At 44.5% G+C, this 17,149-nt stretch overlaps 1 protein-coding gene across 5 annotated transcripts in view; it reads right to left on the minus strand.

Annotated features, from left to right (window-relative positions):
• The window catches only part of MYLK (myosin light chain kinase), a 337,690-nt gene that overhangs the window by 262,504 nt on the left and 58,037 nt on the right, over positions 1-17,149 (minus strand). For 2 of the 5 annotated variants that reach the window (XM_049878354.1, XM_049878365.1), the window contains exon 2: positions 16,401-16,561. The exons of 2 other annotated variants lie outside the window; for them this stretch is intronic. The gene's annotated coding sequence lies outside the window, so the exon portion shown is untranslated. Of the gene's footprint in view, positions 1-8,232; positions 8,396-16,400; positions 16,562-17,149 lie in introns of those variants that run through there. One more of the 5 variants, XM_049878375.1, reaches the window with a different exon arrangement.

Below are 17,149 nucleotides of genomic sequence, written 5' to 3' on the forward strand. Positions count from 1 at the left end.
GTTTGAATCCCAGTTCTACCACTCACCAAGCTTCAGTTTTCTCAGCAGCAAAATGGGATAATCTTAGTTGTAAGAATTAAATAAGTCATTCCACGGAGAACACTTAGAACTGTTCCTGGCATCTCATAAGCATCCAATTAATTATTAGCTATTTCTTGGTGCAATACTTGTTATATAAAAAATATATAATGCCACTTGAGACTGTGTTGGCATCTCCTGTCTGGAGGGGGGATGGGAGGGTAGAGAGGGTTGGAAGCTGGCAAAATTGTCATGAAAAGAGAGACTGGAAGGGCTGACTCATTAGGGGGAGAGAAAGTGGGAGTATGGAGTAAGGTGTATATAAACTTATATGTGACAGGCTGACTTGATTTGTAAACGTTCACTTGAAGCTCAATAAAAATTAAAATGTATATATATATATAATGCACACACAATCCTCCAGCTCGATAGGCCAGTTCCATTACTCACCTTGAGCAACTTTTAGTTTCCTTACTGATAAAACAACAATAACACCACCTCTGACCAAGACTGCTTTGAAATTTTTATGAAGTAAGAAATGAGAATGTCTAGATCAGTATCTGTGGCATAACTCGGATATAATAAACATTAGCTTCCTTTCCCTTCCTATTTATGCAACAGTTGGAAGACAGTTCTTGATGAGTGTCATAGATTAAATTGTGTCCCCCAAAATGTGCATCAACTTGGCTGTGCCATGATTCCCAGTATTGTGTGATTGTCCACCATTTTGTCATCTGATGTGATTTTCCTATGTGTTGTACATCCTATCACTACGACGTTAACGAGATGGATTAGCTGCAGTTATACTGGTGAGATCTACAAAATTAGATTCCGTCTTGAGCCAATCTCTTTTGAGATATAAGAGACCGAAGCGAGCAGAGAGACAGGGAGACCTCATACCACCAAGAAAGTAGTGCCAGGAGAACAGTGTGTCCTTTGGACCCGGGCTCCCTGTGCTGAGAAGCTCCTAGTCCAGGGGAAGACTGATGACATGGACCTTACTCCAGAGCCAACAGAGAGAGAGAAGGCCTTTCCCTGCAGCTGATGCCCTGAATTTGGACTTCTAGTTTACTAGACTGTGAGAGAGTGAACTTCTGTTTGTTGAAGCCATCCACTTGTGGTATTTCTGTTACAGCAGCACTAGATGACTAAGACAATGGGTCCCTCACATTTCTGTGCATCTTGCAAGTAGAGGCACTACAGCCTTTGTTCCAGGCTATCTTTTCAAGGATATTTGGATAGTAACCAGCTTCGGACAAGAAAGATAATGTCTTCCTCTAAGGCAAAGCACCGGCATGCTTACCGTCCATTATGCAAGATTTGAGTCACGTAAACTCAAGGTTTCACACCTGTAACATAATCCACTTTTCGTGTAGGTGTCACCTGACCCTCTTTGCATTACTCTATGGGAATCAGAGCTCAAAGAACCAGTGAAAGAAAATGCAGGTACTCTGGCTACTTCTATTGTTGTGAGTCATAAAGTCCTTTGTCTCTGACCCAGGGATCATATGTCTGCCGCCAGTATCCATGAAACTGTGGTAGACTAACCTGCTAGCTTGCAAGTAGCTAAAATCTCAGACTCCTCACAGTTATTAACAGCAACCTATAGAAAAGTCAGTGGCACACTCAACTGCCCACCCCCACTGTCTTTTTCTCAAACTATCATCAACTCTATTATATAACCATGTTTCAATTTTTTTTTTCTAATTCTAAATACAAGATTTTACATTTATTCATGTTGATTTCATGCTCTTGATTTTAATCCAAAGGTCCAGTCATTTTAGGTCCTGTTAACACTCTTTTTGCAGGAGGCATCTCTTGAATTTGATGGCCTCCCTCTTAAAGTTCCCTTTTCTGAGGCACATAGTCTCTCCTTCTGCTCCACAATCTTCCTCCATCAGACCAGATACACCCTCCTTCTCAATCTAGATTCTCATCCATAATATTAGACACAAAGCTCGTGTTGTATAAAACTCCTGGCAAGCTTATACCTTCATTCCATTTGTGGGCAAAAGAAATGCAAGTTGTACAATCACCTAGGATATAAGAGTTGAAATGAAGTAAAGGGGTGCTTTTTTGCTTTCTCCTCATCCTTCAACAATAGCACTGAGCAGACCTTTCATACTGACCCCCTGCAGAGGTGGGATGCATGACCCGAAGGGTATGCCTCTAGGGGTTGGCAGGACACCTGGCTGTAGTTAGGAAGAGGGGGTAGGAAGAACTTCCAATGTTCTTTTGAGATGCCTGATCTAGAACCACTAAAGCTGTACCCCAAAGTAATACAGGCTACAGTGAAAATCCAGCTGCATGAATGGGGTTAGAGAAGTAGAAATACTGCCATGTATATGCTCCAGACTCATTCCAGGATAAGGAAATACCCAATACAATTTCAACTCACCCCAGGTAGCTTAGTGGAAGGCTGGTGGATATGGTAGTTGTCAGTGCCTCCATGTCTTCCTCAGACACTACGGAATTAACTGGGACATGGTCTTCACCCTTATCCCCTGCCACCACCACTGCCGCCATCACTCATTTTTCAATCAAGAATTCATGTGCATGATAAACTCTAGCTTATAGATACTCATTGACTCTTCAGCTAAGCTATCAGCGATTTTCATAGTCTCTTCCCTTGTGTATCTTTTTGTATATTATAATTATCTCCCACTTCCTATACTATGTAATCGAGTATATTTAAAAAAAAAAAATTTTTTTTTTTTTGGTTACAGCATTTAGTATTAAGTTATAACTTATGATGGTTTTCAAAAATAAATAAGCTAATAAAACTCTTTAACTAAAATGCTTTGCTTGTATCCATCCTTTTAATATTTGGGGTTTGATTTTTAGGTTTTAAGTTTTCAGAATTCTTACAATATTTTTAAGCATGACAAGGCATCCCAAGACCTCAACATCTGATTGTAAGTTACTTGTAGAACTTTTGAAAAATAATTAATCTGTGATGCTTTTAACGGATAACAAATGAATTCAAGCAGCTTTTATCTTAACATAGTTTTAGCTGTCAGATTCGACCCCTCTAGGCTCCATGATCATGGATTGTCCAGAAAAGTTGAATAATTACGTTCCAAGAATAACTCCAAGGGAAGGACCCTTGATTCTGCAGGGCCAGGGGTACACCTACATCCCACATCCACAGTCTCCCTTTGCTAATACAGGGCTCTCAACTTCTGGCTCTGCCTCCCCCAAGATGGCATCTTTCTCTTCAAAGCCCTCACAAGTGCCTCAACCAGAAAATATTTCTATGCTTTCCTGTGGTTTTCCCTGGTTTCACTATGCCCATGTAAGGGAAGGAGCCAAACCTTATCTAAGCCTCCTGACTGTCAGAAAACCCATCTCTCTCTATACCGATTAACTACCAGTTTGTTCAACACTGTCAGGGTTCTTCTAGATACTGCCCCCTAACAAAGATGGCCTCAGACCCAGGTACCCTCACAGATAGAGACCAATGAAACCTGTTCAAGGGAGGTGGACCTGCCTATCCCAAAGTATTATCCATAAAATTCCTTCCCAAACACAGGTCCCACAGGGACTCCCTGTTCTTTGCAAGGATCTGAATTGGTGGTTCTGAGTAAGATGCTTCCAAGGCAAGCTGAGAGGGAGCACCTCTATTCTTCCTCAGCCACAGCAAGGGTCACATAAATATTTCAGAGAAGGAAGATGGAGAATCCCACTACTGCATCAATCAAAGAACTTACCATGACCACTCAGGGCCCCTTTTCCTCAGGTTGGAGCTGTATGACCACATTGAAGAGCTGAATGTACCCTTAATCAGGAATCTGGCACTTCTGTGTTTCCTTCCCGTTCTTTCCATCTGTCCCCTTCTTTGCCAACCAACCCCTTCCACTCAGCGTTGGGATGTCACCAACCTTTTCTGCCTAGAGGGGGACTAGTTCTACCCCTTCCTCATCAGCATTGTCCCCTTACTACCCACAGCCCCAGTGATGGACAACTCCAAAAGTAACTCCTACAAGGTAGTGTCACTCCAGGCTTCGAACTCCACCCAGCAGAACTTTTCCAATAAGGTGATTAAGTCATAGCTTGGATGCTCCCAAGTATAAGCAGAAGAACAATGAAATCATCCCTGGCCTCAATGAGTTCCCAATCTAATGGGGAAAAGACAGGACCCATGAGCATGAGAAACCAGAAAATTACCTAAGCGGGCATTATTACCAGTTTAAAAATGTCTTTAAATACCTCTGAGCTGCACTGACACAGTTAAACACCCCCTCGTCCTTGAAAGACTTTCTTCCTTTGGTTCCTGGGATGTTGCAATCTCCTCCTTTTCCTCCCACTTCTCTTCCTGGCTTCTAAATTACTGGAGTGCTCACTCCTGAGGTGACCAAATCCAATCCTGCAGTTTTACACATCAAACTAGAGGCTGGTATTTCCCAAACACATTCCCAGTCTTAATCTCTACACTGGCCTCTAGAATCTTACATCCAACTGCCTACTTGACATCTCCGTTGGGTTATCTGATAAGCCAAAACAAGATGTCGCAATTTTCTCCAGCCAAAGGTACTCCTTCTGCAGCATTTTCCATCCAGACAAAAGGTTCCACCACCTACCTAGGTGCTCAGGCCTAGGAATCATCCCTCACTCCTCTTTCTCTGTCACCCCACTTCCAATCCATCAGCAGCTCTTATTGGTTATACCTTCAATCTGACCACTCCTCACCACCTCCACTGCCACCACCCATCTAAGTGTGCTTTTAGACCACTGCAGCAGTCTTCTAACTGCCTCCCTATTTCCACACTTGTTGCCCTGCAGTCAGTTCACACAGCAGACAGATTGTGACACTCCCCTATTCAACACCTCCGATGACTGCACATTACATACAGGGTAAAATCCAAACTACTCACCATGCCCTATAAAGCCCTATGGAACCTAGTCCCAGGCTCGTGCTCCAAACTCACCTCCTGTCATGCTCTGCTTTACCTCTCCACTCTAGCGCCGGTGGCCTCCAACCACACAAAGCTCTTTCCTGCCTCAGGGCCTTTGCAATTGCTAGTCTCCCTGCCTTGAACATGAACTTTTCCTCCAGACCTTCTCAAGACTCACTCCCTCACTTCATTTGATTCTCTGCTCAGATGTCACCTCCACAGAAAGGCTTTCCTTGACTCCTTGACTATCCTATATAAGATTACCCTCCCCTTCAATCTTTCCACCTCCTTACTCTGTTCTATTTTTCTTCATTGCACTTTAAAACAGCTGCCAGACATTACTGTCTTCCTTTTTCAGTAGAATAAAAATTCCACGACAATAGGGACTTCGTCTCACTCATCATTCAAGGAGTATTTATTGAATGAATGAAAGACATGTGATGGATTAATCAGATTAATAATAACCACATTGACATGGGTTCCATTATTTTCTTGGGGGTGGCGTTGAATGTCTCATAGAAACAATGGCAGAAGGAATGGTTACAACGTTAATCAAGGTCCTAATGTCCAACTTTAAAAAAATATGATCAAGTCCCATATTTAACTACAAATTATGTATCAGGCAACATAAAGCCGTCAAAAACACATGTGCATACATTAGAAAGACAAGCATTAACAATCAGGCAATGTAAAAATTAATGTTATATAGTATTGCTCAAAGTTATTTTATCAAAAGCAGACTAAAGATCTCCATTAAAGTCATGGAATTCAGATAACAGATTTTCCACAGGCATTTCTGGAAAAAAAAAGTGTAGAGGAGACTAAAGATTACTTGCCCTCTTGAGAAATCTATCAAGAAACATTTGCATCTAGATGGTGCCCGGCTACCACCACCAACTGCTCTGACAGGGATAACAATAGAGGCTCCCAGACAGAGCTGGAGAAAAATGTAGAACAAAATTCTAACTCACAAAAACAAGCAAAAAAAAAAAAAAAAGACCAGGCTTACTAGTCTGACAGAGACTGGAAAAACCCTGAGAATATGGCCCCAGGACTCCCTTTTAACTCAGTAGTGAATTCATTCTTGAGGTTCACTCTTCAGCCAAAGATTAGGCAGGCCCATAAAACAAAACGAGACAAAACGGGCATACCAGCCCAGGTGCAAGAACGAGAAGGCAGAAGGGAACAGGAAAGCTGGTAACAGGGAACCCAGGGTCGAAAAGGGGAGAGTGTTAACATGTCATGGGGGTGGCAACCAATGTCACAAAACAATATTGTGTATTAACTGTTTGATGAGAAAACTAATTTGCTCTGTAAACCCTCATCTAAAAAAAATTTTAAAAAGGGGGAAAAAAAATCAATCAAAGGAATGTTTGTGCCTTGTTGAGGGTCCCCGCATCATCTGTGAGTAGCTGGTTAGCTCAGACTTGAAGGGCACTGAGTTCTAGACTGCCTTCGCACTGACCAGCTGTGTCTCTGCCAAGGAGCCACTTTGCTCACTTGGCCTCGTTTCCTCATCAGTATAGACAAGAGAGTACTGAATGCTTTCTACAGTCTCATCCTGCTCTAAGCTTTTCTGACCTCTTTTCCTCATTGCCAATTTCCCTGTAACACGCATAAAGCAGGCTACTAAATAGGAAGAGATTCTTGCGTAGCCCACTCATCAACATCAGAGGCTCCACCTACATCTTGATTTTAGCCTAGGTGAATCTGCCTTTAAAAAAAAGGACTTGCATTCATTTTTCCATCCTTTGATCTTCTACCCCTGTTGCTTCACTGTGTCAAAAAGCCTTAAGGCTTGGCCTTTAAAGGAAGGCGTGCTCGCATGTGACTTTGATCCAGCCTCCCCTGAATCCTAACATAAAGCTTCCCATCTCAGCCACAGGCTCTGCATTTTCTTTCCAGCAGTTGTAGGGACCAGACCTTAGGGCACTGTTTTTCCCTTTATCAGCCACTTTCGAATCCAACCTCATAGTCACATTTTAAAAATTCCTTTAACTTTATGGGATTTATTTTCTTAACAAAAGAGCAGAACCTACACACTTAGTTTTGTCCTTAAAGTCTAAGAAGCTGTTCTGTCACTTCAAGAATGGGGCCATAGTTCAAAGCAGGTTTAGAACCATGAGGGCAATAATCAGAACAATCACAGGCCATATTTCCCTCTACAAGTTCCCCTTTTTTCTTCCTCCTTCCCTCTTTCTTTGCTTCACTGGAGTTGGTCCTGCCCCTGTCAGCCTCCTTTGCAGTGGGAGTGAGCAGACTGACACAGGCCAAGGACACCTGACCTGCTATAACTGAGAGACCAGAAGGTCAAGGGTGGAGGAGGGGAACCTGCTTCCTCACTAGCTAAGGCTCAGAAAGCAATGGGAACTTCCACCCCTCCACCACCCAAATGACATATATGAAATCCCAAAAACTCACCCACATTTTTGAAATATTATTGAGAATATTTATCACTGTACAGCTGTATAAAGAAGGAGCCATCTTTGATAAACAGACAACTATTTGTCTATTATTATCCAGGACTTCTCACTGAACGGAATGAAGATGACCATGTCTGTGCACAGCGCCAGCATGAGCTCTTGGTCAGGACCTGGGATAGCCTGTCCCACAGAGCTAGCAATGGCTAACCGAAAAAAAAAACCCAGTGCCGTCGAGTTGATTCGAACTCGTGGCGACCCTATAGGACCGAGTAGAACTACCCCATAGAGTTTCCAAGGAAGATTCAAACTGCCGAACCTTTGGTTAGCAGCTGTAGCACTTAACCTCTACGACTACCAGGGTTTTTTAGCTATGGCTATGAGACCAATCATGGGTGGGTATGAAACCAATTACCACGAAATTCTATCTGTGCTCCAACACCAATGATGCTTGCTTGCTAAGGAAACATGGAATCAAAGAAGATACTGAAATCAAATGGGGTTCATAAGAAGAGCGTCTTGGGGCAGCAGGAGGAGGAAGTTTTTGGCCAGTTTGGAAGGATGGAGTACCACAGTCTGGCAGCATGAGCAGTTTCTAGCAGAGGCCAGGGCACCCAGCAGGCACTTAGTCAATCTTGTTTCATGGCTAGCTCAATGACAATTCCCACTACCTTTGCTAGTTCTAGAATTCTGACCAGCTAAGCCAAGATCAACAGATAATGCCAAGGCATGCTGGCTTTACTTCCATCTGCTTGTCACTTGCCCAGGTGTCATTTCATCTTGGGGGCACCATTCTCTTTTGACTGCCCAGGAATGTGCATAGGTCCCCTCTCTGCAGCCTCCCCAGGGCAGACTGGGGAGAAATGGTCAACAGCATAATTTAAACTCTGCCCACTCACCAACGTCTTCTATGCTGTTTGTTGTGGCAACTGGGCTGGGAGGACAAGCATGGAAGTCCTAGGGGTCTGCTTCCTTGGGATCAGGAGCCCTCAGTCAGGACGCTCCAGAAGGTGTTTTGAACTGCAGCAGAAGCAGCTGACTGGGGAGTCACCTGGACAGTGCCTAGGTGGGAAGGAGGACAGGAAAGCCAAATCAGAAATAGACATGCAAAAGAGATGTGGGAACGGCTGGGAGGAGCACCTCACTCGCAGGAATGAAAATGTTCCAAAGACAAGAATAGGTTGATTTTATTACCACCTGAGGGGGTTATAGGTTTAGAGTTCAGGAACAAAAGATACAAGGAGAACAAGGTGCTTCCTTCCTCCACAGAGGACTGACAGCAGGAGAACCATGGAGGGCAGACTGAGGTTAGGTCTTAGGGTCTGGGGAGAGACCCTGGCAGGGGTGAGGGTTGCCTCCCCACAGGTGACAGGCAGTTGCTGTCAGAGCATTCCTTTGAAGACAGCTAGCTCCTGGGCACCAGGCGCCTGGCTTCAGTGACATGGCCTGGGGACAGAAGGGCTGACAGGATGAGAAGAAAATGCCCACACACTGGGGGAGGACAATCCTCAGAAATGAGCAGCTCCCCTACCCTCACTGTACCCAGGGCTGAGCCTATGTCCCCTGTTTCCCAAGAATCCATATGAAGACAGCCCCCAGGGCTCACCCACTGGGCCTGGCCCAAGCTCCATTCTCCAGAAACTTTGGTTTCCCTCAGGAGGTAAATCTCACTTACTTCTCAAGAGGGAAACAAATACCTATAGCAAGTAGTAAACCCATTTTCTCAAACATGCACATAACTCGTCTCTGAGCCTTTAATGTGCTACCCTTCCAGGAGATGTGTTAACTTGTAAAGCATGGTTTGTAGACCCAAAAGAAATCAAGCTCTCTCTATGGAATTTCAGATGAGTGACTTTCATACAATCCCTTAATAAATCACTCAGGAGGCCGAGAGGGTGGAAACCCTCTATTTAGGGTTGTGGTTTCTCTCCACACTTTCAGGCACACTTTGAAGAGAAAATGGGAGCAACTAGCCCTAGCCCTGTCTTGGAAGAAGTACAGCCAGAATGCTCCTTAGAAGTAAGGATGGTGAGACTTCATCTCACATATTTTGGACATGTTACCAGGTGGGATCAGTCCCTGGAGAAGGACATCAACACTTAGTAGAGGATTAGTAAAAAAGAGGAAGACCCTCAACAAGATTGACTGACACAGTGGCTAGAACAATGGGCTCAAGCATAACAATGATCATGAGGATGGCATTGTTATGACAGGGCAACGTTTCATTCCGCTGTACACAGGGTCGCTATAAGTTGGGATGGACTCAACAGAACCTAGCAACACCCTTGGTAGCACAGCGGTTTAAGCGTGTGGCTGCTAACTGAAAGGCTGGCAGTTCAAATCCACCAGCCGCTCCCTTGGAAATCTTATGAGGCAGTTCTGCTCTGTCGTAGAGGGACAGAATTGACTCAGTGGCAACGGATTTGGTTTTGGTTTTTTGAGGCCCCAGAACAGAGCTGGAATGGGGTAGAATCTGCCTGTGGCATTCCCACCCTGTTACAGTCACGGAGCTAGGTGCTCTCTTCCGCCTGGACAGGGGCCTTCAGCAGAAGCTGGTCCCAGGAGCACCAGTCCAGGTTTGTTTGACCACAGCACCAAGCGGGAGCTGAAGCAGGATGGGGTGTTTCTATAAGTACTCGCTTCGGCTTCTTTTGAGGGCTAAGCCCAGCATCAGCGCCAGCAGGACTTCTCTCGACCAAGCATGCTCTGCCCCATCTGCTGCCCCTCTCCTCAGTGACTTACTCCTCCACCCTCAGTGAGAGCTCTTGGATATTTGTCACCTTGGGTTTCTTTACCTTGATTCCCAATTTCTTTGCTCCAGCTTGAGCACACCTGGCACCTCATCCTCACGGGCCACCCCTCCGCTTTCTGCCAGCAAGAACAGCCTCCCTGACTGCTGCTCCTCCTATCCCTTCAGGCCCACAGCCCAGTCCTGGGCCCACACTAGGTCTTGGGTGCTTGTCCAGGTGATTAGTCCACTCCTGGCTATAATAATTTTAAAACTCAACCTGTATCATGGGCATTTTATACTCGATCTACTTCTAAAAAGGCGAAGTCACTCATGAGAACAAAAAATAAAGCTACTTAATTTAAAAACTTAAAACTGTACAAAAGCTTGTAATATATTCGAAATGGTTTTTTAAGCTCATTTTGCAACTCTACAAGCATGACATCTATCTCTGCATTCCCGGATGTCCGTGGAAAAAAGGAGACAGGATGAGGTGTCACGTAATACTTCTTGTTGCATGAGGAAGCCAGGTCACTTCATTAAGAAACATGATCCTCCAGTCCTAACCTCCAAAAAGGCGACTCTGCAGAGCGGGACCGAACATCATGATGGACAACTCCGTCCAGAGGGTTTTGGGAAATAAACAGTCACCATTTGGTCACTTTTTAATACCGACATCTGATAAGCAAGGATAATATTGAACCATGACTTGGGATTTGGAGCCCTGGCTGCACAGTGGTTAAAGCGTTCAGCTGCTAACCAAAAGGTCAGCAGTCTGAATCCACCAGCCGCTCCTTGGGAACCCTATGGGGCAGTTCTACTCTGTCCTATAGGGTCTTATGAGTTGGGATCTACTCAACGGCAACAGGTATGGTTTGTTTTCCGGAAGGTAATGTGGTTTGGGAGAGGTCTGGTAGTGTGATTCAGTGCATAGCTGTTCTCAGTGGAACACTGTACTGCCCTCCCCACTCATCCTGACAGTGGGAGAGGGGTGTTGGCATATGTGGCAGCATTACTGGCTATCATAATGACTGAGGATGGGGGGATCAGGGCAAGGTGCTAAATATCCTACATTCAACAGAATGTTCATTACCAAGAACTGTCCCACCCAAAATGCTAATAGCATCCCAGCTGAGAAACACTGGAAAGGGAATCGGTAATTACCGTGACTCTTCTAATGCCTCCTCTTAAAAACCAATTATGTCTTCACAGGGAGTGGGCAGCAATGACCACAAGAGTGCCTGCTCTGGGGGCACAGGCGAAGGGAGATGCCAGGCTCCTGATATGTCAGCACTGTTGGTAGGGAAGTGCATATTGTCTTATGAGGATGAGGAGGCCTGATGCCTGCTGGGTGTTGCTGGCTGGACAGACAGCTGGATAACAGTGAGCTACAGGCATGCCCATGGGAAGAGATATGTACCTCTCCTGATTTTTGTCTCCACATGTCTAAATGAGGACATGGCTGGGCCAAACCTGCACATCAACACATCACAGGAGAAACAATTTTAGCCTAGAACATTAATTCTCAAAGTGTAGTCCCTCAACTAGTATCACCTGGGCACTGTCAGAAATGGGAATTCTCAGTTTCTACCCTAGACCTGTAGAATCAGAAGCTCAGGGGTGGGGCTCTCTCCACCACAAAAAAAGAGAAAAACCAAACCCATTCCCATCGAGTTGATTTTGACTCATAGCAACTCAAAGGACAGAGCAGAACTGCGCCATAGGGCTGCATAGGGTTTCCAAGGAGCAGCTGGTGAATTTAAACTGGTGAGCTTTTGGTCAGCAGCCATAGCTCTTAACCACTACGCCACCAGAGCTCCACAGGTGGAGGCCAGCAGCCTGTATTTTAACAAGGCCCCCAGGTGATTGCGATGCAGACTAAAGTTTGAGGACCACTGATCTAAAAAGTCTGGGGCCAAAAAATGGCAATCAATCATAAGGGATATCTTAGAAATACTGGCTCACTCCTGTGTAGAGTTTCAATTAGATCTGCAAGAGAGGGGGCTGTTTCAACATGTCTGTTGAAGGCAAATGATCAGGGGAGGGGTGAAGGGCCTGAAAAAGGGAAGACTTAAGTGACGAGAAGTGGGAACAAAGGGTAAATTATAGGAGCCAATCTAAGTCTCAGGTTTGATTGACCATCCTAGAAAGATTTTGTTTATAATTTATCTTGTATTTCTTTTGGAAGAGCCAATATATTTATATGGTCCAAAATTCCAAAAATAGAAAGGCATATACAGTGAAAGGTCTTTCACCCACCCTGTTTCCTAGGTACCCAGCTCCGACTTCCTTTCCTCAAAGTCAGCCATGTCAGCAGTGTCTTCCAGAGATATGTTATAAAAATATACACGTATTTGTATATTTTAAAATACGGATGATACCTTATTATACACACTGTTCCATGCCTTGCTTTTTTTCTCTTAATACATGTTGGGGATAATTCCGTATCAGAAACATCAAGAGCCAACTAGAAGGCTTCTGAGTGTTGGGAAATGTAGCGCATACCAGGGACACATGTGTCTTCCTTGCAGAGAAGGGGCATCTGCTAGGCCATTACAAGATTCCTGTGGCTTTCTTAGTGCACTCCCTGTGGGGAAGCTGTCCTGAAATCCTCAGTTTAGAGAATTCCCCACAAGCCCTGTTTGTGTGTCATTTTATACCAGAAGGAGGCAGTACAGAAACTCTCAGCTAGATCATTAGAGTCCAAGAGGGACACTACCAGATAACACCAGCACCCGGTGAGTCAAGTATCTAGGACACAGAGCATAGGGGGGTTCGAACACCAGAAAGAATTCAAAGCAATGAGATGACATGGGACTTTTTACCTATAAGACTAACAGCCATAAGTCATATTTTATTTATAAGAATTTTGTTAATAAAGATTAACAAAATATGTTAAAGAATAAAAGACATGAACTGATTAAGAACACTTCGTAGAGCCAGTTGCCAACACTTAAGATCAAGTATACAACACAGAATAAAACAATGCCACTGAATTGGTCACTTTGAGATGGTTAATTTTATGTTATGTGAATTTCACCTTAACAAACAAAGATAATTTTTAAAAGTGTCAAGTTATCAGATCTCTGGGCAAAGGCAGCCACCTTCCATCTGAGGTGGTGAGATTCTTAAAACCACAAGTACTCAACAAATCCTGGATAACTATCTGTCAGGACTGCTACAGGCGATCTTTTGCCTTAGATGGGAATACTGGCTAGATGACATTGAAGGTTCTTTCCAGTGCTAAAAAATGTAGGAAAAGAAAATCCAGTTAGCTAGTGCTTACTCAGAGCCAAGGTTCAATAAGACTGTGAGACTCATTTACATTTTAAAAATCCTATTGCTTATCTTTATGTAGTTTATACTGATAATTTAGGACAGAGATATGTCTTTCTACAGTACATTTTTTCCTGTATGTATCACTCTCTTTACCTGATGTTGTTGTTGCTGTTATGTGCCATCGAGTCAATTTTGACTCCAAGCAACCCTATATGACAGAGTAGACTTGCCCCATAGGGTTTCCTAGGCTGTAATTTTTATGGGAGCAGATCGCCAGGTCTTTTCTCCTGTGAAGATGTTGGTGGGTTCAAACTGCCAACCTTTTGGTTAGAAGGCAAGCGCTTAACCATTGTGCCACCAAGGCTCCTTCTTTCCGATGCCCACCCTAAAAAGGACAATAAGTGATAGATTAGCCTTGCCCCATTAGTATCTTCAACCGTTCACTTTTTATCAGTTCCTTTCTCTCTGCCTCCAGGATCCTCTCTGGAAAAAGACACATTTAGACCCTCTGCTTTTTCCATTTACACTCTATTTCTAGCCTTCCTTTCCACTCAAACATTTTCAGTGAGTCATCAACACCTGCTACAATTTCCTTTCCACTCACTCCTTAACCCCTGCAATCAGTCCCGTTCTTTCACAGACCACCCAAGTGGCCTTAATGCTGGAGGCTAAAGAGGCTGAAAGCATCATCGGGAGGACACATCATTTGTATTCAAGGAGCTAACCAGACAAAATCAACACAAATCCTTCAACTACCCACTAGGCAGAGACTGCAGGAAGGGGCTGGAAAGGGGAACTGACATTTGGTAGGTGTCTTCTTGTATAGTAATAATTCCTCCATCCTTGTGTACTCACGCCACTCCAACTATATCAGAAATAACAATAACTATAAATGGACCAAATTCACTAGTTAGGAGACAGAATGCATATATGTAGAGAGAAAGAGAAATATATAGATACACACACACGTACACACATATGCCTTTTACGAGAGGAATCTAAAGCATATGAACACAAAGGGGTTGAAAGAAATAAATGTAAAAATATGCCAGATAAAAACTAACTGTAAGAGAGTACATAGTATATATTTTCAAAAGTTGACTCACAAGAGACCATAATGCAAGTCTCAACAAGTTCCAAAGAATCCATATCATATAGTCAATAGACAAGATCAACTTACCTGTTGGTTTCCTTTGCTAATATGTCATCTCTCTGAAACTTCTCCATTCACTGTTGTCATTCCCTCTTTTGACATTAAGGTGGACATTGTGTTCATTTATTCAATACCTAAATACCAGTCATTGCTCTAAGCACAGGGGACACATTAATGAACAAAGCAAAACAGACAAAGATCCTTGCTTGGAGGCACTTACATTCTAGTGTCACTTCTATGACTAGACGGCAATCACCTCAAGGCCAGACCACGTCTAATACAGATTTGGCTGACTCCCAATGTAAGAATGCTGCTGGGCCAGACACCATGTTGGCTCCCGCAGGGTAGGACCTACGGACCCATAGGCTTACAGTGTGGTCTTGGGATACTGTGGAGGGAGTAAAACACAGTGCATCAGGCAGGGACCTGGGACCGAAAGGAGTGCCTGAGAATCTAGATGTTCCCACTATCCCCCAATCAGTAATTCAATGGCTGAATTCTCAGTGGTTTAAGGATCAAAACCAACCACTGCCATCGAGTCGATTCCGACTCATAGCGACCCTACAGGACAGAGTAGAACTGCCCCATGGAGTTTCCAAGGAGCACCTGGCAGATTTGAACTGCTGACCTTTTGGTTAGCAGCCATAACACTTAACCACTAAGCCACCAGGGTTTATTTAAGGGTCAAAGCAGGCCAAAATCCACAAACTAGATTGTCAAAGCAGAGACACAGAAAGACAGATGGGTGTCAAAGGTCCTGGAAGCCAGAAAGTCAACCAGGTTAGAAGGAACAATCAGGTGTCTTAATATTTTCTTGCAAATTGGGGTACAGTTTTAAGAGGTCAGACAAGCCAAGTGACCAGTGACAAGTAACCACATCCCATGGTTAGTCTGGTTGTAAGTAAGTTCCTTCATCCTTCTGTGGGATAGGAAGTCATGGCCAGCCCTGAGGGCATCTGAGTCAGAGAGCAGGGTAGGGAGGAGACTATGTGTAGCTTGCTGCAGATTCACGTTCTAACCAAGGCAGGGACAAGAAGACTGGGTTTACAGAGGAGCTGTTAAATTCCCAAAGGGCAGGTTAACAGAATACCCAAGAAAGAAAAGGGCCTGAAGGAGACAGATACCTCCAAAATCTGACACAGGTTTTAATGAAGACCATTTCCTTCTACAGGGAGGCAACCCATTCCAAAAGGCCAAATCAGTCCAGAGAAAACCAAAACAAAAGCCCCACAGCAAGAGACAGGAAGGAAGGGAAGCCATTCAAACTCCCTGCCCCTCTCCTCCCATGGCACACAATAGCTGGGACCTCTACTAGAGAATCACAGCTCCAAAGGAATCCCTCCAATGTGGCGTTTTCTGGTTCTAAGCCTCTGTTTGAACACCGTCACCATGGCAACAAGGCTGGGATGCTCTGCTCTAAGTGAGGAGGCTTATCCCTTCAAGTATGTTTCTTGAATTAGCAACAAAGGAACTCACTGAACCTCAACTGATCTCATATTCTCTTGGGAGACCTCTCTCAAAAGGCACTTTCCCTCCTTGCCCCCACAAGCCTCCTAGGTTTATACCGTGTTCAACTAACACTCACGTTTATATAGCGATTTGCTGTTCACTTTTGTCCCTATGGTTTCCATCAAGCCCTGAGGGGTCCTCTTTGCATCCCTAAACTCTCCCATAACTACTAAACAGAGACAAAATGAGGACCTTGCTTTTAGGGAGGCCTCCCAAAAAAGCCTAGCAGACATGGATCCCACTGCTGTCATAGGACATAAGAATGAGAGGGGCAGGCGAGGGTGGGTAGCCAACCTGCATGACTTTTTTTTTTTTTCTCCCCAGAGGAAGAATCCAGTGACTTGCAGCCCTGGAAGGCCTGTTTCCACCTCCCACCCTCCACTCTCCCATACACACACCTCCTCTGAGGCTGTTCTCAGCCTGTCCCACACTGGTTGCTCTGCCTTGGCTCCTGTTCCACACCATTCCCAGCCTTGGCTCTTCCAAGAGTGGCAGTTAGCTCTAGGGAATTTATCTTCTTTGCCTTCAGAGGGGTCTTCATGAGTTCTTAGAATCAGCCCTAAAAAAACAAACCAAACTGATGCTGTCGAGTCGGTTCCAACTCATAGCGACCCCGTGTGTTATAGAGTAGAACTGCGCTATAGGGTTTTTTTAGGGGGCGGGGGGTGTATCTTAACAAAAGCAGATTTCCAGGCCTTTCTTCAGTGGACCCTTCAGGTTAGTAGCTGAGGGCGAACTGTTTGCACCACTCGGAGAATCTGCCCTAGCTTCTTATAATATAGGTACCACCTCATTAGTTTTATGGCTTGCCTTGGCGAAACCTTGGCAAAGTCATTTAACCTTTTTAAGCCTGTTTCCTCATCTGTAAAATGAGAGCAATCATGCCTATCCAGGAGTCCCTGGGGAACACAAATGGTTTAGCACTCAACTACTAGCTGAAAGGTTGCCGGTTGGAACCCACCCGGAGGCACCGTGGAAGACAAGTCTGGTGATCTGTTTCTGAAAGGTCACAGCCTCAACAACCCTATGGAGCAGTTCTACTCTGCATACAAGGTCACCATGAGTCAGAACTGACTCAGTGGCAACTAGCAACAACAACGCCTATCCAGAGCATTGTAATAAGGATTAAGGGACGCAGAGGCATTCT

Source organism: Elephas maximus, chromosome 1, assembly GCF_024166365.1.
Source record: "Elephas maximus indicus isolate mEleMax1 chromosome 1, mEleMax1 primary haplotype, whole genome shotgun sequence".
In the NCBI taxonomy this organism is placed as follows: Eukaryota; Metazoa; Chordata; class Mammalia; order Proboscidea; family Elephantidae; genus Elephas; species Elephas maximus.